General features: G+C 47.5%; 1 protein-coding gene across 4 annotated transcripts in view; it reads right to left on the bottom strand.

Moving 5' to 3' along the window:
- LOC115100070 (dimethylaniline monooxygenase [N-oxide-forming] 5-like) overlaps positions 1-25,623 on the bottom strand; it is a 76,939-nt gene extending 51,316 nt beyond the window's left edge. For 2 of the 4 annotated variants that reach the window (XM_029618240.1, XM_029618243.1), the window contains exon 1: positions 25,477-25,623. The gene's annotated coding sequence lies outside the window, so the exon portion shown is untranslated. Of the gene's footprint in view, positions 1-14,002; positions 14,618-24,280; positions 24,330-25,476 lie in introns of those variants that run through there. The other 2 variants (XM_029618241.1, XM_029618242.1) reach the window with 2 other exon arrangements.
- Between the last annotated feature and the right edge of the window lie 528 nt (positions 25,624-26,151).

Raw genomic sequence — 26,151 nt, 5'->3', positions numbered from 1 at the left:
GTGCCTCAGTGATCTGTATTGGGACCCTTACTTTTTAATATATTTATAAATGATCTGGAAAGAAATACGACGAGTGAGATAATCAAATTTGCAGATGATACAAAATTGTTCAGAGTAGTTAAATCACAAGCAGATTGTGATACATTACAGGAGGACCTTGTGAGACAGGAAAATTGGGCATCCAAATGGAAGATAAAATTTAATTTAATGTGGATAAGTGCAAGGTGATGCATATAGGGAAAAATAACCCATGCAATAGTTACAGGATGTTAGGTTCCATATTAGGAGCTACCACCCAGGAAAGAGATCTAAGCGTCATAGTGAATAACACATTGAAATAGTTGGTTCAGTGTGCTGCGGCAGTCAAAAAAGCAAACAGAATGTTAGGAATTATTAGAAGGGGAATGGTGAATAAAACATAAAATGTCATAATGCCTCTGTATTGCTCCATGGTGAGACCACACCTTGAATACTGTGTACAATTCTGGTCGCCTCATCTCAAAAAAGATATAGTAGCGATGGAAAAGGTACAGAGAAGGGTGACAAAAATGATAAAGGGAATGGAACAGCTCCCCTATGAGGAAAGGCTGAAGAGGTTAGGGCTGGTGAGCTTGGAGAAGAGATGGCTGAGGGGGGATATGATAGAGGTGTTTAAAATCATGAGAGGTCTAGAATGGATAAATGTGAATCTGTTATTTACTCTTTCGAATAATGGAAGGACTAGGGTGCACTCCATGAATTTAGCATGAGGCACATTTAAAACTAATCGGAGAAAGTTCTTTTTCACTCAACGCACAATTAAACTCTGGAATTTGTTGCCAGAGGATGTGGTTAGTGCAGTCAGTGTAGCTGTGTTTAAAAAAGGATTGGATAAGTTCTTGGAGGAGAAGTCCATTACCTGCTTTTTATTAAGTTGACTTAGAAAATAGCCACTGCTATTACTAGCAACGGTAACATGGAGTAGACTTAGTTTTTGGGTACTTGCCAGGTTCTTATGGCCTGGATTGGCCACTGTTGGGAACAGGATGCTGGGCTTGATGGACCCTTGGTCTGACTCATTATGGCATGTTCCAATGTTCTAACCTGTTGCCTTTAAAGCATAATGATAATTAATCTTCAGACTGATTCTATGATGGACAAAAAACCCACTGAAGAACTGTAGCCTAACATGAAAAGACCTGAAATAGTACCTATTCATAAGTCACATAAATCTTCTTATCCCAGTCTTTATCATCCTTTGATTTGCTATGTCATTAATCCACAATAGTAAGGAATAAGGAACATATCTTTCAGTAGATATTGTTGAGATTACTACCTCAATCTTCTTTTCCTTAGTGTAGACAGATGGACTCAGAACAAATGGGATAGTATCCGCGTGCTAGCAGTTGGAGACGGATCTGACGTCAGCACGGGGTATATATCCCCCCAGGAAGCGTAGCAACTTAGTAATCTTCCTTGCAAAAGCTGTTATGGATGTGTGTACTGACGCTCAGTGAAAAGTGAAACAGGATTCCCCTGACCGATTGATAGTAGCTGGAGACCGCCAGCATTCCCAACCGGAAGGCGTTGACACCTGGTAGAGTGTACGCTCTTATGGAAACAGATGACATGGCTTACCTTGAATCGGTGAAACCCATGTACGCAGGCAGCTGGGCGGGATGCTATTGCTGAGTCCATCTGTCTACACTAAGGAAAAGGAGATGATCAGGTAGTAATCTCAACATTTCCTGGCGTGTAGCCAGATGGACTCAGAACAAATGGGATGTACAAAAGCTTTACTCCCAGCCTGGGCGGGAGGCTGCCTGAGGACCATGTAGTACCGCCCTTGCAAATGCTGAGTCCTCCCTGGCCTGGACATCCAGACGGTAAAACCTGGAGAAGGTATGTAGGGAGGACCATGTCGCCGCTTTACATATTTCTGCAGGCGACAGCATCCTGGATTCTGCCCAAGACGTCGCTTCTGCTCTGGTAGAATGAGCCTTGACCTGTAGAGGCGGAGACTTCCCAGCCTCTACATAAGCTGCTCTAATAACTTCTTTAATCCAGCGGGCGATGGTGGGCCGAGAGGCCGCTTCCCCATGTCGTTTCCCGCTATGCAGGACGAACAGATGATCCGTCTTTCGTAGGTCTTGTGTCACTTCCAGATATCTGGGCAGCAATCTGCCAATGTCTAGATGGCGTAATAAACGCCCTTCTTCAGATTTCTTCAAACCTGCCGTGGTAGGCAAGGATATGGTTTGGTTAAGATGAAACTGTGAAACCACTTTCGGTAGAAAGGAGGGAACAGTGCGAAGATGGATAGCCTCCGGAGTGATTCTGAGAAAGGGATCACGGCAGGACAGTGCTTGTAGCTCTGATATGTGGCGTGCTGAACAGATAGCCTACAAGAACACCATCTTCAAGGTTAGAGAACGGAGAGACAGGCCCCGAAGGGGTCTGAAGGTGGATCCTGTGAGGAAATCCAAAACAAGGTTAAGGTTCCATAAGGGCACTGGCCACTTCAGTGGCGGACGAATATCCTTGACTCCTTGCAGGAAGCGAGAAACATCTGGGTGCTTGGCGATGGTCTTGCCATCCCTCCTGGGACCATAGCAAGACAGCGCAGCCACCTGAACCTTGATGGAGCTGAGGGAGAGACCCTTCTGAAGTCCATCCTGCAGGAAATCCAACACAATAGGGATTGTGGCCGCATGGGGATTGGTGCCATGAGTGTCGCACCATGCTTCAAATACTCTCCAGATCCTTACGGAGGTGAGGGATGTGGAAAACTTACAAGCTCGGAGGAGTGTATCTATCACGGGCTCCGAGTAACCTCTTTTCTTCAGTCTAGCCCTCTCAATGGCCAGACCGTAAGAGAGAATTGAGCTGGATCCTCGTGGAGGATGGGATCTTGATGTAGGTGGTCTCGGAGAGGAGGCAGGGGAAGAGGCTCCCCTGCCAGAAGTCTTCTCATGTCCCCGTACCAGGGTCTTCTTGGCCAGTCTGGTGCCACTAGAAGAACTAGGCTCCGGTGTTTCTGAATCTTGTGGATGATGGCGCCCAGCAGAGGCCACAGAGGAAAGGCGTATAGCAGAGTCCCTGGAGGCCACGGCTGAACCAGGGCATCGATTCCGTGGGAGAACGGATCGCGCTTGCGGCTGAAGTATCTGGGTACTTGAGCATTGGACTTGTCCGCCAGTAAATCCATGTCCGGGATCCCCCAGTGATCCACAATCATCTGGAAGGCTGTGGGTGACAGCTGCCACTCTCCCGGATTTAGACGTTCTCTGCTGAGGAAGTCTGCCATGGTGTTGTCCTTCCCGGCAATGTGGACGGCGGAGATGTCCCGAAGATTCGCCTCTGCCCAAACCATCAGTGGGGCGATCTCCAGAGATACTTGTCGGCTTCTGGTTCCGCCCTGGCGATTGATGTATGCCACCGTGGTGGCGTTGTCGGACATCACTCTGACTGCTCTGTTCTTCAATTTGTGAGCAAATCGAAGGCATGCCAATTGGACTGCCCGAGCCTCTAGATGGTTGATGTTCCACGCTGATTCTTCTCCATGCTACCGCCCTTGTGTGGTGAGTCCTTCGCAGTGTGTTCCCCAGCCGCTCAGGCTGGCATCTGTGATGAGCAGAGCCCATGTGGGAGAGGACATCCTCGACCCCTTGCTCATGTGGTCGGACTACAGCCACTCCCGTAACTGTGTCCGGACTCTGGCAGGCAGAGGTAGGTGCGTGGAATAGTTCCGTAGATGAGGGCTCCAGCGAGAGAGCAGGGAGTGTTGTAGAGGTCTCATATGGGCCCTTGCCCAAGGTACCACTTCCAGGGTGGATGCCATGAGACAAAGAACCTGCAGATAGTCCCAAGCTATGGGCCGACAGGCTCCCATCAAGTACTGGATACGTGTCTGAAGTTTCAACCTTCTCTTGGTAGTGAGTGACTGTGTCTGCCTGCGTGTTGAACTGTACTCCCAGATATTCCAGTGACTGGGAAGGCTGTAGGCAACTCTTGCTGAGGTTGATTACCCAGCCCAAGCTTTCCAGAAGGGCGATCACCCTGTTGGTTGTCCGATGACTCTCCTCTCGTGATTTCACCCTGATCAGCCAATCGTCTAAGTAGGGATGGACCAGAATTCCTTCTCGCCTGAGGGCCGCTGCTACCACGACAACCACCTTGGTGAAGGTCCGTGGTGACGTGGCCAATCCGAAGGGCAGAGCCCGGAATTGGAAGTGGCGACCCAGAATCTTGAAGCGTAGGTAGCGCTGGTGATCCGGATGGTTCGGGATGTGCAGGTATGCCTCTGACAGGTCTAATGCCGTGAGGAATTCTCCAGGCTGTACTGCGGCCTTGATGGAGCGCAGAGTCTCCATGCGAAACCTCGGGACCGTAAGTATCGGTTGACTGACTTGAGGTCCAGTACAGGCCGAAAGGTGCCCCCCTTTCTTGGGTACCATGAAATAAATGGAATAGTGTCCAGAATTCACTTCCCAGGCAGGTACTGGGATGATGGCTTTCAAGGACAGGAGCCTCGCCAGGGTAGCTTCCAAGGCTGCCTTCTTGTGCATGGGACATGACGATTCCACAAACTTGTCTGGAGGGAGATGATGAAAGTCCAGATAATACCCCTCTCGGATAATGGCGAGGACCCACTGGTCCGACGTGATCTCGACCCATCTGGGGTAGAAGAGGGTTAACCTGCCCCCTATGGCTCCGTCCCCCAGATGAATCGGCGGAGTCTCATTGGGAGGCGTGGCCGGGACCTGAGCCCGGGCCTGCTCCCCTCTTGCGCTGCTTGGTCCGAAAGGCCTGATTCCTGGCCTGAGGATGTGGTGCCTGGTAGCGACTCCTGTAAGGAACAAAGCGCTGTGAACTCCTGCCCCTGGAGGGCCTTGGAAAGGCGCGCTGGCCCCTTCTGAACCGATCTTCCGGCAGTCTAGGCACTGGAGAGGCACCCCATGTGCTGGCCAGTTTATCAAGGTCGCTGCCAAACAGGAAAGAGCCCTTAAAGGGCAATCTGGTGAGGTGTGTTTTTGAAGGCGCATTGGCTGACCATTTCCGAATCCAGAGCTACCTCCTGGCGGCTACGGAGGATGAGATCCCCTTGGCTGTTGTTCGGACTAGGTCTGATGCAGCATCCGTGAGGAACAAGAGAGCGGACTCCATGTCTGCTGCTGGAGCGTTGTTCCTGACCTGTGACAAACAGGAACGCGTCACCACTGTGCAGCAAGTTGCGATCCGCAAAGATAGAGCCGCCACATCAAAGGTCTGTTTCAGAATGGCATCCAGTCGTCGGTCATGAGGCTCCTTGAGGGCCGTCCTCCCTTCAACTGGAATGGTAGTGCGCTTGACCACAGCGCTAATCAAGGCGTCCACCTGAGGGCACGCCAGCAGCTCCTGGATAGCTGGTGCCAATGGGTACAGGTGCCGCCCATTCTAAATCTATCAGTTGTTGTGCCGCTTGCAAGAATGGAAAATGGCGGGCTGTAGACGAAGACCTTCCAGCAGGGGGTTCTGCGCAGAGGGTACCGTAGTGCTGGGACCTGTAATATCCAACTCCGCCAGGCACTGAGACACCGGGTCGGAGAGATCCTCCTTAGGGAAGAACCACCTCATGGTTCTATATGGTTCAATCCCTGGGGGAAGCTCCCCCTCGTCCGGGAGTTCAGACTCGTCCGGTGAAACCTCCTGGTCTGACTGATCCGGACTGTCTAGCGGCAGGAGGTCCCGCTCACGATAAGGGCGTGAGGGTCCAGGAGCAGGATCAGCTGGAGCCGCCACCGCAGCAGCCGCCGCAGTCGCCGGCACCGCAGGGACCGCAGAAACAGCAGGAACAACAGGGACAACCGGAACCGCAGGGCCTGGACGGGAAGCCGTTTGCATCTGTACAAAGGCATGAATCCCCTTAAAGAGATCCATCCAGGAAATTGAAGCAGCCTCCAACCGCCGGGGTACAAGATCCCCCGGGATTCCCGATTGGTCGAGACTGCCCGCTAAATCTGGGGTAGCCCCTGGAGAACTATCAGCAAATCTTGGCTGAGACTGGTCCTGGCCCGAGGGTCCCACGGCCTCCTCACATTGGACACATAGGGAGTCTGGCTCTTCACTGTGCGTGGCTCGAAGCTGGCATGCAGAGCAGAGGCCGAGGGCTTTAATGCCGGAGGCAGGAGGTGCCCCCGCTGAAGACGCTGAGGCGTTCTGTTCCATTGAATAATATGCGGCAGCAATATGCGCTTAGCAGAACAGGTGCTTAATAATATGCGGCAGCAATATGTGCTTAATACAACAGGCGCACAATAATAATATGCGGCAGCAATATGCGCTTAATACAACAGGCGCACAATAATAATATGCGGCAGCAATATGCGCGTAGCAGAATAGGTGCTTAATAATATGCGGCAGCAATATGCGCTGAATACAACAGGCGCACAATAAGAATATGCGGCAATAATGTGCGCTCAATGATATGCCATAAGTGCTCAGCAATATGCAGACAGTAATACACGCTCAATAGTATTCAATATGCTCTCAGCAGTAAGCAGTTAGCAATACACGCTCAATATATTTCAGTATGCTCTCAGCAATAAGCGGTAAGTAATACCCGCTCAATACAGTTCAGTATGCTCTCAGCAATAGGCGGTTAGTAATACTCGCTCAATACAGTTCAGTATGCTCTCAGCAATAGGCGGTTAGTAATACTCGCTCAATACAGTTCAGTATGCTCTCAGCAATAGGCGGTTAGTAATACACGCTCAATATATTTCAGTATGCTCTCAGCAATAAGCGGTAAGTAATACCCGCTCAATACAGTTCAGTATGCTCTCAGCAATAGGCGGTTAGTAATACTCGCTCAATACAGTTCAGTATGCTCTCAGCAATAGGCGGTTAGTAATACTCGCTCAATACAGTTCAGTATGCTCTCAGCAATAAGCGGTTTTAGCACTACACGCTCAATGTCATTCACTATGCTCTCAGCAACAAGCGGGGAGCAATACGCGCTCAATATGTTTCAATATGCGCTCAGCAATAAGCGGTTAGCAATACACGCTCAATACAGTTCAGTATGCGCTCAGCAATAAGCGGTTTTAGCAATACGCGCTCAATACAGTTCAGTATGCGCTCAGCAATAAGCGGTTTTAGCAATACACGCTCAATGTCATTCACTATGCTCTCAGCAATAAGCGCTTAGTCATAGATCTGCGCCTATCTCAGGCACACAATACCTGAACAAGGCCACAAAATGGCGCCCTCCACGGCGTGCCACGCCGCCGATCCTCGAGTCCTCGGAGACCAGAAGTAAAAGCCGTACACCTTACCTGATCCTCGGCGCTTCCCGGCTGGAACCCGGGCGGTCTCCGGCTGCGGGGGAAGAGAGCAAATACCTTCACCACCGCGGTTGAGGATATGCACCCGCTGCCTCGTCCACGCCGGGACCGAGGCGCCTCGTAAGCCTCACCCAAACCTCGCCCGGGGGCTGTGTCCCTGCCGCGATTCGGCCACCAGACCGAGGACTTAAACCTCTGGGGGGACCACGGAAACTCTACTGAGGGAGGGACCTTAGGGTATCACCGCAGGAGTGCGGGGCTCGATGCTGTAGAAGTTTTAGTAAGTAGAAGTAGAAAAGAAAAAGTAGATTTGGAAAACATGCTTAGCAAGCGTGCAGGCTCTCCAAACTGCTTTGGAGACGGAAATTACTAAGTTGCTACGCTTCCTGGGGGGATATATACCCCGTGCTGACGTCAGATCCATCTCCAACTGCTAGCACGCGGATACTATCCCATTTGTTCTGAGTCCATCTGGCTACACGCCAGGAAAATTCACTTTGTCGGATGTTATCACGTTTCTAATGTCAGGAACTGTGTTTAATTCTACTCATACAAAATGTCAAAACAACCCCTAGAGTACATAGTGCAATAGGTCTGGTATTATCTATTTTTCCCTATAGTGATCCCATTTCCTCAACTGACCCAATAACCTGGAGTGAGGGTTACAGCTAGGACAACCCTCCAGTTATCCTGCGAGAGGAAGAAGACTTGAAGAGTAAGGGAGAAGAGTGGCATTACCACTAATATGGATCCACTGCAAATATGTACTAGATATTGGGGAGAAGGAGTTGAATGAGTATCCTACATGTACAAGAAGGACTGAGAGGGGAATCAGAGGAGAATGAGACTTGAATACCAAGACATCTGATCAGGAGTATTGAAAATGGGGAATTTAATTTGATCCATCACCCAACAGAGCAGCCACTCCAAGGAGGAAGCTTCAAAGTGGCTTCTAAATTGGGAGGGAATCTGGCTGGGAACTGTACATTGAGTAAGAAACTGCAGTCATGATGTGATGATCAGGGAGAGGACAGACAGGAGGAAACAGCTGACCCCCCACAATAAACCCCGGGAGCATAGAGGCAGGGCAGAAAAATTAAATTAGGAGTCCAAGGAACTCTCTTAAACCTCTGAGACTACATTTCCCAGGGGGGGCCTAGTTCCACCCAATGCACCTGGAAGCCTAAACAGGAAGCAGCTGGGCGAGCAGTAGCCTAGGCGACACCGATTGGGGTGGACCTGAGGGACAGGTAGCGAAATAACGAGTACGCTGGGAGCAACCAGAGCCGAAGGAGGTGGAGCTGCCCACAGAAACAGAGGGAAAAGCAGAACTCATGGAAACCTCACACTGAACAGGAATGGAGATTAGGCCTGAGGTCTAATCTCAACCGCAAAGCAGCAGTGAACTTTTTTTTTTGTTTGAATTGTGTCTGGGTTCTGCAGGGGGTGTGGGGATGTGACTAGAGAAGGAGCAGCACAACAGCAGTAACCTGAAGACTTGTAGGCTCTATAGCCGAGCTCTGGGACATTCATGGTGTGAAAAACCGGGTTTGGGTTTTTTCACTTCTAAGCTAAACAAGGAAGAAAAGGCTGTGTTTTTTGTTTTTTTTACCTCTGAACCCTGTTGGAAAGGGGGCCAGTTCCCAATGCTTTTCTAAGTCTAGCAGGACCTCGACAGTCCCCATTATGGGATCTGGGCCTGGAGAACAGCAGTGTTGGGGGTTTCCCTGGGGAAATATCTGGTCCCTTGCCTTATTCAGGCTCTCGCTTTCCCTAGCAATCCCCACCTCCAGAGCTTTTCTGTTTCTTAACTGACCTTGCTATTACAGTTACCGAAGAGCCTAGAAGAGGGGTAGCCAAGCCCACAACCCTGAGCAATGCTGTCCTTTCACCCTGAGATAAGCCTGACACTAGGTCCAAGGTCTCACTCGTTACTCCCTGATATAGAGGATACAGAGATCTGTCTGAGTGACCACAAAGAGGCACTGCCCTGTAATCATCACACATGCAGGCAAGGTCTCACTCCTTACTCCCTGATATAGAGGATACAGAGATCTGTCTCACTGACCACAAAGAGGCACTGCCCTGTAATCATCACACATGCAGGCAAGGTCTCACTCGTTACTCCCTGATATAGAGGATACAGAGATCTGTCTGAGTGACCACAAAGAGGCGCTGCCCTGTAATCATCACACATGCAGGCAAGGTCTCACTCGTTACTCCCTGATATAGAGGATACAGAGATCTGTCTCACTGACCACAAAGAGGCACTGCCCTGTAATCATCACACATGCAGGCAAGGTCTCACTCGTTACTCCCTGATATAGAGGATACAGAGATCTGTCTGAGTGACCACAAAGAGGCGCTGCCCTGTAATCATCACACATGCAGGCAAGGTCTCACTCGTTACTCCCTGATATAGAGGATACAGAGATCTGTCTGAGTGACCACAAAGAGGCACTGCCCTGTAATCATCACACATGCAGGCAAGGTCTCACTCGTTACTCCCTGATATAGAGGATACAGAGATCTGTCTGAGTGACCACAAAGAGGCACTGCCCTGTAATCATCACACATGCAGGCAAGGTCTCACTCGTTACTCCCTGATATGGAGGATACAGAGATCTGTCTCACTGACCACAAAGAGGCACTGCCCTGTAATCATCACACATGGAGGCAAGGTCTCACTCGTTACTCCCTGATATAGAGGATACAGAGATCTGTCTGAGTGACCACAAAGAGGCACTGCCCTGTAATCATCACACATGCAGGCAAGGTCTCACTCGTTACTCCCTGATATAGAGGATACAGAGATCTGTCTGAGTGACCACAAAGAGGCGCTGCCCTGTAATCATCACACATGCAGGCAAGGTCTCACTCGTTACTCCCTGATATAGAGGATACAGAGATCTGTCTGAGTGACCACAAAGAGGCACTGCCCTGTAATCATCACACATGCAGGCAAGGTCTCACTCGTTACTCCCTGATATAGAGGATACAGAGATCTGTCTCACTGACCACAAAGAGGCACTGCCCTGTAATCATCACACATGGAGGCAAGGTCTCACTCGTTACTCCCTGATGTAGAGGATACAGAGATCTGTCTGAGTGACCACAAAGAGGCACTGCCCTGTAATCATCACACATGCAGGCAAGGTCTCACTCGTTACTCCCTGATATAGAGGATACAGAGATCTGTCTCACTGACCACAAAGAGGCACTGCCCTGTAATCATCACACATGCAGGCAAGGTCTCACTCGTTACTCCCTGATATAGAGGATACAGAGATCTGTCTCACTGACCACAAAGAGGCACTGCCCTGTAATCATCACACATGCAGGCAAGGTCTCACTCGTTACTCCCTGATATGGAGGATACAGAGATCTGTCTCACTGACCACAAAGAGGCACTGCCCTGTAATCATCACACATGGAGGCAAGGTCTCACTCGTTACTCCCTGATATAGAGGATACAGAGATCTGTCTGAGTGACCACAAAGAGGCGCTGCCCTGTAATCATCACACATGCAGGCAAGGTCTCACTCGTTACTCCCTGATATAGAGGATACAGAGATCTGTCTCACTGACCACAAAGAGGCGCTGCCCTGTAATCATTTTATTTATTTATTTATTTATTTCTTTTGTATACCGACATTCGATCGAGATATCACATCGGTTTCCAGATAACAGGTTGAATAGGGCGAGAACTGCCCTATTTTTACATTATAACAAGATAACAGTTAAATTAATTTAAACAATAAAATAAAATACTATAATCATCACACATGCAGGCAAGGTCTCACTCGTTACTCCCTGATATAGAGGATACAGAGATCTGTCTCACTGACCACAAAGAGGCACTGCCCTGTAATCATCACACGTGAATTTACCTTCATTAATATTTGTGTTGTGGACTGCATGAAGATTGGAACTAAATGCAGCCTTAAAATCATTTAGCACGAAAGTTATGTTGGAACCTTATTTTGAGTCCAGCGAGCTTTTTATTCCTTGCATTAGACTGTGAAAGGACAATGTCCAGGGCCGAGGAAAGTATTCTCCACTCCCAACCCGTGGGGAATCCTGGAGAATTTGAGGCTAATAAGATTGTGTTAACTATGTGCCCATAAGAACATAAAAACATAAGAAATTGCCATACTGGGTCAGACCAAGTGTCCATCAAGCCCAGCATCCTGTTTCCAACAGAGGCCAAACCAGGCCATAAGAACCTGGCAATTACCCAAATACTAAGAAGATCCCATGCTACTGATGCAATTAATAGCAGTGCCTATTCCCTAAGAGGCGGATTTTAAATGCCCTGCGCGCTGGCGGCCTATTTTGCATAGGCCGCCAGTGCGCGCAGAGCCCCGGGACACGCGTAAGTCCCGGGGTTTTTTAAAAGGGGCGTGTGGGGGGCGTGGCCGAATGACACAGCGTTTCGGGGGCGTGACGCGGCGTTTTGGGGGCGGCGACGCGGGCATGGTTTCGACCCGGGGGCGTTCCGGGGGCATAGCCGTGGCCTCCAGACCAGCCCCCAGGACCGGAACACGGAGCGGGGCAGCCGGCCGATGCGCGCAGATTTACGTCTGCTTTTCGCAGGCGTAAATCATGGAATAAAGGTAAGGGGGGGGGGTTTAGATAGGGCCGGGGGGGTGGGTTAGGTAGGGGAAGGGAGGGGAAGGTGAGGGGAGGGCGAAGGAAAGTTCCCTCCGAGGCCCCTCTAAAATCAGAGCGGCCTCGGAGGGAACAGGCAGCGCACGCTGGGCTCGGCGCGCGCAGGTTGCACAAATGTGCACCCCCTTGCACGCACCGACCCCGGATTTTATAAGATACGCGCGGCTACGCGCGTATCTTATAAAATCCAGCGTACTTTTGTTTGCACCTGGTGCGCAAACAAAAGTACACGATCGCGCAATTTTTTTAATTCTACCCTTAAGTAAACTTGATTAATAGCAGTTAATGGACTTCTCCTCCAAGAACTTATCCAATCCTTTTTTGAACCCAGCTACACTAACTGCACTAACCACATCCTCTGGCAACAAATTCCAGAGCTTAATTGTGCGTTGAGTGAAAAAGAATTTTCTCCAATTAGTCTTAAATGTGCCCCATGCTAACTTCATGGCCCATGAACAATTTATCAAGACCTCAGCCCAGGGGTTGCAGTCATAATCGTAAAATCATACGAATAAAAATATTCTAAAACAGCTGACAGAGCATCCAATAATTTAAAACTTATATAACAATTTGTTTAAAATTTCCCAAATACCAATAAAATTCTTCAAAACAATACACACACATAATACCTAATAATTAAATCTAATAAGGAAACAAATCTCCCGATTTCCATACCTGAAAGCATTTGATTTCCAGTCACCCTGAGATTACTTGGGAATGGGGGCGGGGCGAGGGGTGCACAAACTTTCTCCTTTTTCTCATACACACACGTTCATTCTCTTACACACATACTCATTCACACACACACACACTCATATACACGTTTTTTCTCTCTCACTTCCACATATACACACTCCCTCCTTACTCATATAAATATGCTCACTCTTACACACGCACACACACATGCTTCCTTACTGAAACACCACACTCCCTCATTCTCACACATGCATGTTCGCTTTCTCACATACACACACTCCCTCACTTACACACACACATATTCTCTCTCTCACACACACATCTCTGTCACACATTCATACTCCCTCTCACGCATGCTCTCTCTCGCTCTCTCATATACACACACTCCCTCCCTCACACACACACACACCTTCTCTCTGTCACACATTCTCTCTGTCACACACATTCTCTCTGTCACACACTCTGTCACTCCCCCTCACGCATGTTCTCTCTCTCTCTCACATACACTCACTGCCTCCCTCACTCACACACACACATTCTCTCTCTCACACACATCTGTCACACATTCATACTCCCTCTCATGCATGCTCTCTCTCTCTCATACACACACACACTCACACACATTCTCTCATACACACATCTCTGTCACACATTCATACTCCCTCTCATGCATGCTGTCTCTCTGTCTCATGTACACACACACTCACACACACACACACACACATTCTCTCATACACACATCTCTGTCACACATTCATACTCCCTCTCATGCATGCTGTCTCTCTCTCTCTCTCATACACACACTCCCTCCCCCTCACACACACACACACACATCTGTCACACATTCATACTCCCTCTCACGCATGCTCTCTCTCTGTCTCATGTACACACTCCCTCTCTCCCTCATACACACACATTCTCTCTCTCACACACACATCTCTCTGTCACACATTCATACTCCCTCTCACGCATGCTCTCTCTCTCTCACATACACACACACACACATTCTCACACACACATCTCTGTGTCACACATTCATACTCCCTCTCATGCATGCTCTCTCTCTCATATACACACACTCCCTCCCTCCCTCACACACACATCTCTGTCACACATTCATACTCCTCTCATGCATGCTCTCTCTCTGTCTCATATACACACACTCCCTCTCTCCCTCACACACACATCTCTCTTTCACACATTCATACTCCCTCTCACGCTTGCTCTCTCTGTGTCATATACACACACTCCCTCCCTCACACACATATCTCTCTGTCACACATTCATACTCCCTCTCACGCATGCTCTCTCTCTCACATACACATACTCACTCAGGTTCTGCCTCTCTTGCTTCAACCAGCAGCAGCGATACCAGGCTTTTCTTGCTTCTTTAGCCAGTAGTGGGATGGACTTCGCTGGTGGCCATGGACTTCAGCAGGTAATTTTGCTTCACCACCCTCTCCCTCCCTCTGCACCAAGGTTTGGTGCTGTAGATGACTACCTAGTTCACTTAATGGAAGTGCCAGCTCTATAACCCAAACATCTTGGCTTTCAGCAAGTATCTTATAAAGAGAGACTATTGATATAGCAAACTTTATAATAATTATAGAAAATGTTACAGCATTTGTAGTGTTTAGGTTTGCATCCCTTTCCTGCTGGGGGAACAGTACATACATCCAGCAATCTTGTGAGCCACAGCCCACCCTGCCTGCCTCAGCACTGTGCCAGGGTGATGGATCACTGAATATCCAGGGCCCCCTTTCCCCTTCCTTGTCATTCCTGTCAGAGGTCAGGGGTTATTGCATTCAGTTTTAAAGTTTCTGGTTACTGTTTGCAAGCCTGCAGGGCAGGGAGAGTTATTGAAAGATCGTCTCAGGAGCTTGCAAGCTGCTGGGAAGGGCAGAGCTGGTTGCAGTAAACAGAGGGGAGAGAGGCTCTTATTTTGCTTCAGAGGCAGGGGAGGGAATGAAAATCTGAAAATTAGTAACCGGATTCTTACTGAACATCTGCCTCCTCCTGACTTGTCTGCCTGTAAACTGCCCAGCCCTTCAGTAAAAGAAGAAAAGGAGCCAGCTCTTCCAAAAGTCGTCTTTAATCAAAGGTCAAAACACAGGCAGCACCAACAAGGCCAGCCCTGCTCTGCCAAGCCCTGCCTCCTCCCTCAGCCGTCGCAGAGCAACTGAGTCTGACATCAGAGAGGAAAAGCTATTAATGTGAACTGCCAGCTTGCAGGCTACAATAACCCAATGCATTCCTCCCTCTTCTAACTCATTTCAATCGGCTTAATTCTCTCTCTATCGGGAGCATTCACTGACAGGGGTGGGAGGACTCCCGCCCCTGGGCATCTCCTGCAACCTCTGACACCTGCACCATCTCTTGAGAGCATTGCTATGTGTGTAGCAGGGGCTGTGTGTGTGCTTTCCCTGCATGCAGTGCTCAGGGTCCCTGCTTGACACTCTCTTGGGTCTTGTCCTTGTGTCTCATCTTTTCTGGCTGTCCTACGTGGGTGCTGGTGCACATACTGAAAGGTGGTCAATGCCGGCTGGCTCCCCTTCATATTTCTACACCCATTTTCTGGCTACAAGGATGGGATTCTGCTGCCGCTGATGGAAGTCCAGCAAGATCCGCCAGCACACAGAGGGCAGGGAGGTGCTTAGACATCAAAGCCACACATTCACCTCTTGGCCACGTTCAGGAGTTTGATGTGGGACAGCCTGGGATGCTTTTGCAGAAAGGCTGTCATTCTGTATGGAAACAAATAAGACTGAGATCCCTGAAAAGGCATTCCATATGCTATTACCCGCTTCCTGGTGCCAGCAGCCTTGGCAAACATTAAGACATACGAGCAGCTCATAATGTTGCCAAAGACTCATTTCTCTCCCACACAATTTTCAGTTTCGCAAGCAGAATCGGGGTTGTAAAAAGAGCATTTCCATTTATGTGGCCGAGTAGTGCAAGATCGCGGAGCACTGAAGATTCAGCAGTTTCTTAGAGTTATATCATCTTCCAGGGCTGAGCCAAATCTGACCCTTGCAGAAGCACAGGAAAGGGCTTTGGCTGCAGTACACGAAAGAAATCTGGATCCCAGCCATGAATGAGGACATTGGCAGCCACAATAAGAGAGTTACTTGGCAGTTAATCCAAGGGGCTGTGCTTCCAAACAGAGGACAACCTCGAGACTCTCAGTGCAGACAGAGTGCCATTTATTTGCAAGAAGAAAGGCCATGTGGAAAGAGTTAGAGATCAAAACTCAGTAATGAGAAACACAGAGGGAATAACAAGGACCCTAATTCACAAACAAAATGCTTGACACAGCAATGAGTGATGAGAATGGGAACGTATATCGCATCCAGGCTGTACAGCAGTCCATATTAATAGGTCTGAATGCAAAATAGAAGCTGAATGTAGATCTGGAGTGTCAGTCATCGGTGACGACACCGAAGGAGAGATTTCATACTCACAATGGGCCAATGTAATAAAACCCGTGCGAATATCGGAGTTAGATTTTAGTGCGAGTTTAATTTTACACGTGTGCTAAAATGAGCGGTCCCTGAGGGATGCAGTACGCTAATGACATGGTAATAAGCATGCGTAAAAAAAGCAAGCTAAACAGCTTTCACTCTGTGGCCTTTTTACTTGTCATAAGATTAAAACTCATGCAAAAAAAAGAAAAACAAGTCTGTCTGCCCCCACCTTAAAAAAAAAATTTAATGGGGTCTCTAGCCAAATTACCCCACCCTCACGAACTGCTCACCTTAAAAAACAGCACAGTCGAGTCTCGGGTCAACATGTCTGGGTCTAAAGGTCCATGGGTCCGGTGGCCCCATTCCCAAACCTCTCATCTTAAAGAAATTGGATTGGTTTGAATGAACTCTGACCCCCCACCCTTTGGAACCCATTAGTTACCTTCTGACCCCTCCAAAAGCCCCCCTGCACTCCTGAATGCCTACCTCCTCCAGCTAAGAGCTGCTTGGTCCCTGCACAGTGAAATGTCAGTGAAAGGAGCAATCCTCTTTCGGAAGACTCTCCTTTCAGCTTTCTGAAAGGCAATTGGTTGGCGTAGCCTTGAGACTGCTTCCTGTAAGCAGTGCATGTGCACATATGCATACAGATTGGGAAACAAGTATACACAGGAAACAGCATGCACAAAGAAAGGAACATAGAGCGATGTTTCAAAGAACCCTGCACGCAAATTTGTACACTGTGTGGCACACAAACACCAAAACCTAGAGGGAATGTTGTTTGGGGAATCAATTTTGATAAAGTGCACACCTAGAGCAACAGGTCTTGACCGAGTCAATATCTATATCCAAATCTGTCCACCAGACAAAACTCCGGAGCAGGAAACACTGAGCTGGGCTGAGATCCCTCACAAACAAGAGAGGTCAGTGGAGAAAAATACAAAAATGAGGCTCTTACAAGGCTTTCCATAAGTAACAGGTAAGAGGAGGAAGCCAGAGAAAAGAAGCTATACAGAGGGAAGGCAAGGTAAGGAGAGAGACCTGGAAGGCTAGGAGCACAGTCACGCGTAGCCAAGGTAATAAAATTCCAGCCTTACATGTGTCTTTAACTATATCTAACGTCCAGCTTTTCTACCTTTTCTGAAAGTCTGTAGATCACATCAGTGAGGATGTAAGAGCCACCTCTCTCCTTACCAAAATGACCCAAAACATTTCCTCCTTCCCCTACACTGCATTTTAGTTGCTTTAATATTATTTTGTATACAAAGCGCTACTTCTCCCCCCTTTGTGCCTTCCATGCCCTTTCTAAATATAGCAAGCTGCTATAAACCAGGTTCCTGCCCCCACGAGCTTATTGTGTGTTGGAGCCTTAGAATGTGGACTGAGCTGCATCTGGATCTGAGTGATGTGTTTTGGACCTGTCAAAAAAAGGGTTTTCAACCCTGTACAGACTTCAAGCCGCCACAGCCAAGGTGAAGGGATATAAAAATACATCAAAAACCCTTGTGTGCTCTCCTGTGAATAACAAATGTTCTGCAAGAACCAGCATCCAGCACTCACAGTGTTAACAAGTTGGGAAAATGTATCTACTGTTTAGCCTGCCCAGAGAACAGCACTACATAGCCAGCAGAGGTGGAAGCCAAAGGAATGCTGGGAGACCATATAAGGTAGAAAAGGCAGAATTTGGCTGGCTCTGTCTGTGCCACCGGGGATGAGCCAGGAAGAGAGAAGTGCATCTCTTCCTGAAGAGCTAATTATCAAGAGGGAGAGGCAGAAGCCTGTGCTCTGAGGAAATAGAGAGATAGACAACTCTTTAAACTTTGCACAGAGGGGTTCTTAGCAGAGGAGGGGGAAGGTTTATTTCCTTGCTTTTTGTCACAAATTCTGTATCTCACCTTAATTGTTTCAGCCTTTCAGCCAAAATCAAGCATAAACCCTTGCTGGGAAAGAGAAACTAGTGGACTGTGGTCATTCTGTAAGAGACTGAAACCAGGCCAGCTATCTGTTTAGTACCAAGTAAACCATTTGGGAAAGCTCCCCAGGAGAGAGAGAGAGACCTTTCACACACTTATGTCACATATTGTTTTATTGTTATATTGTATATGTTTTATTTTGTAAATCACTTTGAGCTTTTGCACAAAAGCAATTAAGAAATGTTATAAACTAAACTAAGCACTGCAGTGCTCATCTGTTTGGTTTGCCAACTAGCCAGCTCCACCATGAAGAGGGACTTCATTTTCTTGCTTGTTTTTTTCCCACACATTTCCTTGCTTGTTGTGTTTGGAACAGGATGCATCCTTTACAAACTTGTGACATTGGGGTGGATCTGTCTGTCCCGCCCCCATTTTGAGTACTCAGGGGTAAAGACAATTCTTGAACGTTGTATACTTCACTGCTTTTCCACTCATCCTTTCTCTATTAGCATTCCTTATTTTTTTTTTACTATCCATGAGTAAGTTGGTTGCCCTGGCTAACAGGCCATACCCAGTGTTATTTTTGCATTGCTTGATATAAAATAAGAAAACTGCAAGTCTATATTATACTTCACCACTGTACTTTTCCCATTTATGTTCTGGTTGGATTTACTGTCTACTTTACACATTACTAGTAAAGAGGATAATTCCTGTTTTATTCTGGTGTGATGATTTAATTTGGTCTGTGGTGCCACAAGTGACAGGTTTGTGGTATCGAGGTGACTGGGACCCTGTGTCATCCCCCACTCAGGTAAATCATATCAGTGAATATAATTTATCATGGGGTAATTCATAGACCACACTAAGGAGGGGGGCACATAAGCCTGTTGTAGCCTGGTATGTCTATATCCCGGTCATGGGAATGATTCAGCCACGTCTCTGTGAGAGTAGCAATTTCTAGATCTTCCTCTGCCACCAGGGCTTGAAGATCTGGAGAATTTAATCTGCCAAATGTGGATTGGAGCATTCTATTAAAAACAGAGAGATCCTGGACCCCCTTTCTAGGCAATCTTCAAGCAAATAGTAATGGGCATTACTGCACCTAGGAGGGGCTGATAGCACACTGGTACTTATAAACAGGAAAGTACAAGTTACAGTAATCATTAGGAGGTAGGTTAATATAAGAGCAAAGGCAGAAAGAGGTCACACAAAAGCCAGGATTCTGGAGAATTTGGGACAAGCTTGGGGAGTACATGTGCACATACAGGATTGCTCACCACTCTTGCATCCGTCCTCCAGCACCCCTTCTTCCTCCGAGCTTGGCACCACAGGTGATAGCCCAGCTTGCCTACCTGTACTGATGACCCTGATTACCCACCCTGTGTCTATTAGAAGTACAGAACCCAAAGAAAGGAGGATCAGTGACAGGTAAAAGGAGAAAAACAATTTCTGCCTCACGTAACTCCAGAATGACGAGGAAACAGGACTGGAGCTAGGCAGGATCTGTGGGAAACGGTAAGTTATACCCAATTTCCAGCACATAACAGAAAGGAATATGAAGTAGTTTTTTGGCAATAGATTCTGAAGAATACAGATGCTGTCCCAGAGGTATAAGGACAGAAGTCCACAAAGGCCTAAGCCCTGTCAGTCTTCGCAGGACCTGTAAATATACTTAGGAAAATAACTCAGGGATGAGTAATAATTGGGGAGCTCTGCAGGAAAGGAAGGACTTAGTTTTTCAGGCAATATCTGCTGTTGAACTATCAGGTCCTCTGACCCAGAGGAACCAGATCGTTGCGATATTAAGTAGGAGGAAAAATCCTTCACAAACTAATTAAAAAACAAAAAGCGCCAGCAGTCGGGTGCAGGAAGCAGACGCTCAGTTGACAAGCGTCTGTTTCCTTAACCCCCTGGCTGTGCGGTGTTTAGGAAAATCTGACGCCGCTAAACTCGGCGTCGGTTTTCCTAACCAGCGGACGGCCGACGCACGCGGGCTCTTGCTCTCAAGAAGGCACTAGGGGTGCGCAGATGACCCTAGCGCCTCCTTGCTAACACGACCCCTAATTTAAATATTGCATGGCGCCCCCAGGAGGGGCGCCTGGGGGTGCGTTAGGAAAGTGGATGCTGAGTGTTGAGCGCCAGCTTTCTGCGCATAAATATTGCATCGGCCCCAAAATGTCATAAGTTACTGGTAATAAGCAAAGAAGAGTGCATGACTGTAAGTGCAATCTCTGTCTGTCTGTCATGGCCAGTGACTTCCTATAGGCTGTCATAGCAGCTGGGCCACAAATTCTGTATCTCACCAATTAAGGTGAGATACAGAATTTGTGACAAAAAGCAAGGAAATAAACCTTCCCCCTCCTCTGCTAAGAACCCCTCTGTGCAAAGTTTAAAGAGTTGTCTATCTCTCTATTTCCTCAGAGCACAGGCTTCTGCCTCTCCCTCTTGATAATTAGCGCTTCAGATAGGCCTGCCCTAGTAAAAAAACACAACACTCGGGAACACTGTTCACGTGCCTCATAGGGATGGAGGGTGCCCCTTCTGAAGCTGTGGGAATGTGCTGAGGGTGGGGTTCCCGTGGAAGCTGTGGCATCCCCTCCAAACATGCACCCCAGAGTTAAAGGATCTTTCCTCCTCCTTCATGCAGGCAGCTCTCGCCTCGGACCCTTCCTCTCAACAGCGCACGATGCCCAGCAGACACAAAACACCCCTAGGCGGGTGCCCAATGGCAGGCTGACCTTTTACCCTTTTTCGCCGTCTCCCTGTAACGTGGAACCAGTTCTGGCAAACCCTTTCCCTATATAAAATGCAGGGAATTACAATCATCTGACAGAAAGCTTATGTCCCTCGCTCATTGCAGCCGTCGTTTCTCTCTGTGCGGTACGTGGTCAGAGCTGCCTCTGCCTATGCTGGAAGGGTGAAGGCCCTGGTTAGGCAGCTTTTCTCACACTTCTAGCAGCTTCCAAACCTTTCCCACAGAAAGCAGTAGTAATTTCTTTTTTGGGAAGCTCCTTTCTCTGAAAATATTGATCAGATGTTTCTGATTGTTTAACTTGTCAGAAATTTTCTTCCTGCATGTTAAATCAAAGATCTGGCTGTAAAGTGACTCCTCCTTATAATAACCAGACTTCTGCAAGCCCTCCTTCATGACAGGGACTTTACCAACTCAATGCCTGCCTTACGCATACCATTACTATTATTATGCACTTGAAGGCTGGGGAGGGGCTTTGTTTTGGGAGGGAGAGGGGGCATACGGGGGGGGGGGGGGGGTTGAAGGCCCGGGAGGCCTCAGAAGATTCCTCAGAGCTGCTGGGGGGAGTTTATTTTTTCTTTTCATTTTAAACTTTCAAAACGAAAGGGAAGAAACCAATGAAATTTTGATGGCTTTTCTTCTGTTTCATTTTGAAAATGTTATGACGTTTCCTATTTTGTTTTAAACAGATGCACATGCTCCTTACTACTTCGTGTGGGTCCCTGCCTGTGCGGGTGCCTGCGAGCAGGAAGGTCCCGCAGAATGACGCCGTAAGCAGCACCGTGTCAGCGGCCTCTGGCTGCCAGGGGACAGGACAGGCTGAACGCTGGCTGCTGTCCTCAGGCTTTTATTATTTACTACTTACCTTAGCAGCGCTGCAAGCAGAAATGCATGCAGAAGCTTTCAGATGAGGTCATGGCTCCTTCTCACATCTAGGACATCCCTTTCCCTCTGGGCCATGACCTCTTATCCTTCTTTGCAGGGAAAATGCCCTGCGACCAGGATTCCCTTGTAGCTGTCTTAAGATGGACCAGCAAAATACCTCTCTTAGGGGTAGATTTTCAAACCGCGCGATTTGGTGTACTTTTGCTGGCGCATCAGGCGCAAGCAAAAGTATGCTGGATTTTAGCGGATACGCGCGGAGCCGCGCGTATCCGCTAAAATCCGGGATCGGCGCGCGCAAGGCTATGGATTCTGTATAGCCGGCGCGCGCTGAGCCGCGCAGCCTACCTCCATTCCCTCCAAGGCCGCTCCGAAATCGGAGCGGCCTCGGAGGGAACTTTCTTTTGCCCTCCCCTCACCTTCCCCTCCCTTCCCCTACCTAACCCACCCGCCCGGCCCTGTCTAAACCCCATCCTTACCTTTGTCGGGGGATTTATGCCTCCCTCCCCGCGCGCCAGCGGGCCGCTAGCGCTCCGGGACGCGACCTGGGGGCGGGTCCGGAGGGCGCAGCCATGCCCCCGGACCGCCCCGGGCCGTAGCCACGCCCCTGTGCCCGCCCCGGAACACTCCCGACACGCCCTTCGGCCCCGCCCCTGACACGCCCCCCTCAAAAAACCCCGGGACTTACGCGAGTCCTGAGGCTCTGCGCGCGCCGGTAAGCCTATGTAAAATAGGCTCACCGTCGCGCACAGGGCCCTGCTCGCCTAAATCCACCCGGATTTGGGCGGATTTAGGCGAGCAGGGCTCTTAAAATCCGCCCCTTAGACTTTTAATGTACACTTCCTTTATATCAGCACTAAAAACAAAAATAAATGATATGTGCTTTTTGTCATTTCATTTAAAAAAAAAAAAAAAAACCCCCAACATGAAACAATGTAGACATTGTCTATGTCATTTCTAACAAAAGCACATCCTTAATAAAGACCCTCACTCAAACTTCAGAAGTTCCCTGAATGAAAACCTTTTTTTTCTATTTAGAGAATGCATTACTTTTATATAACTATGTATGTATATTTATTTTCTTAATTTTCTATACCGTTTTTGGTATATACCTTCACACCGGTTTACAGTGTTTCTTTAAATAAAATAAAACATAAAATACAATTTTTCATAATAAAACAAAATACAATAAAATTTAAACCAATCATAAAGGAAACCTCTATCATATAAATACTTAAAATAAAGTAAGGGAGGGAACCAAGATGGCCGCGGGAGCAGTCGCATACTGATTAGCTCCGTAGCCTCCGTCTTTCAAAGTTTCCAGCGATTCTATTTTCTTTGAATAACAATGCCTCATAAGAGAAAGGGGAGAATCCGGATTTTTCCTCCCACCCCGGAGAACCTCGAGGGGCAACGGTTGATCTATCAATAAGCGACTGTGACACCAGGAACGAGGAAGTCTACCCCCATTGGTGAGGAAGGGAAAGGAGCCCCATACTCACCTGGGGAACTATTGCTGACGCCTCCGGACCCTAAGACGCCAATTCAAGCAGCTCTACTGCTAGACTCTGTGCCTGCTGAGACGCTGTCGGGAAACCCCTTCGGGCATGCTCAGTTGGGAGGCAAGCCCAGAGTCGTTGCGGGGGGGGGGGGGGCTGTTTCTTCTCCTTCCTCCGCTGAAGTTGTGTGAGTGGTGGAGAGTGAAGCCAGTGGAGAGAGATCAACTGAGTTGACTGCCCCGTTTGCCCCACAGAGAATTACAAAACCGGCGGTTGTTAGGCTCGATGCCCTTTGGGATTTGGTAGCAGGGAATGCCATGAAGCTCGATGGACAGGCCTACAGACTGGAGGAAGTTTCTAAAAGAATGAATAAGATTGAGACCGACCAAACGAATCAAGAAAAAGTTCTAACAAAGGTAACCGATGATTTGGAAAAAATTACAAGATTTAAGTGCAGTTTCTGTGAGTGAGAGACTATCGTCTTTGAGAAGATTGGAGTCAGTAGAGAACTACTTGAGGCACTTAAATTTAAGGTTTTTAAACTTCCCTAAAGTCATGGGAGAGTTGCCTTTGCAGACTTTTAAAAAGTTTGTTATTGAGATATTAAAGATTCCTCCTGATCATGTTCCCTCTGTTAAAAAAATATTCTTCCTAAGACAAAGGAGTACTTCAATAGTGCCTGATATAGGGATAGACATGGAAAATCTGTCCGATTTCCTAGAGACATCTATTGTGGAAATTATAGAGAGGTCTGCCCTTTTTGTGACCTTTTATTAAAAAAATGATGTCGGATTAATAATGAAGAACTATTTCAAAAGTTTGAATGTTCCCTTTTTGGGAGGTCAGGTCCGTATCTTTCCAGATCTAGCAAAACCATGCAGATGCGAAGGAAAAAATTCATTTCATTGCGCCCTAAAGTTTTAGCACTAGGGGGAACCTATGTTCTACGGTACCCCTGCAGGTGTGTTGTAAAACGTTTAGGGAATACATATGTATTCTTCAGTCCGGAACAACTTCAGGCCTTCCTAGAGGCACGAGAGCATGACCTGCATCCTATAGAGCAGGATCCTATAAATGTACCTGATGTGTAACCCAGCCTTACTTGTTAAATATTCTTATGTTCTTCTTTATTTCTGTTCCTCCCAAGTTACCTACGAAGTTGAGAGATTGTAAGATTGTTATGTTTCCTTTTTTATTTTATATGATTTAGAGAATTTCATGAGAAGAATAATATCTGACATCTCCTGTGATTCTATGCAAATTTTCTTTGAATTAACTGAAATGATGATAAAGAATTAAAAAAAAATAAATAAAGTAAAAATGTTCAATCTTTTGAGAGCACCTTCTTCTCTTTCCATAACTAGGAAAGCACTGTTATGGTTAATCCTCAGTCCACTTGTTTATATAAACCAGACCCTACCCTCTTTCATCATTTATTTATTTATTTAACAGTTGTTAAATAAATAATACCTCCGCTGTGAAATTTAGGTAAGAGGATTTTGTCAAAAAGGATAGGTGTCAACTTAGTTTGTTCTCCCTTGCCTCTCTGATCCTGTCTTTTCTTCAAGTCTCTCCAGGTTTGTAAAATAATCCTTGTGCAGACTTTCAGCTTTAGAAATGTCAGGTATTATCCCAGATTTAGCATTTGTTATTCAGTTTGAAGTACTCAGAAAAATTATCTCCCACCTGCCCAGGTTGTCTCTCTTTCTTATCCTGTCTATCAATATGTAAAGCTAGAAAATATGCTAGGAGTTGTACAAATGCCACAGTTCCAGTAATCTCCAGTCCTGTTGCACTTAAGCAAGGCCATACATTTGCCTCATGTTTTCTCTTTCTCAAGTGTAATCAGTAAACACTAATTCCCTATTATTGCGCATATAAAAAATGAGAAGAAAAAAAAGGGTTTTCAGATACAAACAAACAACAAAATCATCTTGTTTCATTCTAAATTTTAGTTCCTTGGGCGATTTAAGTGTTTGCATTTATTGAAAGTTCCTACTTCTTATCTGCCCTCAGCATTATAGGCAGATAAGTAAATCAGGTGCTGCAATGCTGAGCCCCATGCAGGCATCACCTTGATCCAGGTAAGTACACCTCAGAGAGCTGAGGCACGGTTATATATCAGGGGACCCTGAGGCCCCATGCAAAGCTCACAGGGGAGAGGTGTGGACTGCGGGAAGGAGGGTTTTAAGCACAGAGTTCTGTGTATGGCCTAACTTTGGTTCTGAAAAAACGTCTAATGATCTAATCCGAAAGGCACATGATCAAGCAGGAGAAGCAAACAGGGACTCACTGTACCTCCGCTGTGAATTCTGCTGTGGCGGCCTCCCCTGCTCCACTCCCTGAGATGTTTCCTCCGTCTCTTAGCTGTATCAGGAAGAGTGAAAGGGTATTTTCCTCGCTCTGATTATATCAGGCCATGCAAAGTCCATTCCAAGCTCTCCCGCTGGCTCTGCAAAGTGCAGTTATCTTTAACCTTTACCCAGAGACACCCACTCCCCCACGCTTATCTCCTCCTCTGTCAGTATGTGCACAGCGAAAAGGAGGAGAGGGGGGGGAGAGCCCTAATGGTTACAGCAACGGTCTGAGAACTAGGAGGCAGTGGAATAAAATGTGAACAAAATATGTGCGCTACCTATGCTGGAAAACAAGTTAACTGCCCATGCAGTAAGCTAATGGTATGCAAATGCACTGGGAGTTAAAAAGAAAAATACACACTAAAATAAAAATACGCACAGGTGAATAAAAATATGTGCTCAGCCTTATCACGTCGGCCCCAGTATGAGTAGCGCGCATGAAACATGATTTCTGCCCCAGGCAGGCATAAGAACATAAGAAAATGCCATACTGGGTCAGACCAAGGGTCCATCAAGCCCAGCATCCTGTTTCCAACAGTGGCCAATCCAGGCCATAAGAACCTGGCAAGTACCCAAAAACTAAGTCTATTCCATGTAACCATTACTAATGGCAGTG

This window comes from Rhinatrema bivittatum, chromosome 10 (assembly GCF_901001135.1).
Source record: "Rhinatrema bivittatum chromosome 10, aRhiBiv1.1, whole genome shotgun sequence".
Lineage (NCBI taxonomy): Eukaryota > Metazoa > Chordata > Amphibia > Gymnophiona > Rhinatrematidae > Rhinatrema > Rhinatrema bivittatum.
This window is presented reverse-complemented; position numbering and strand designations above follow the sequence as displayed.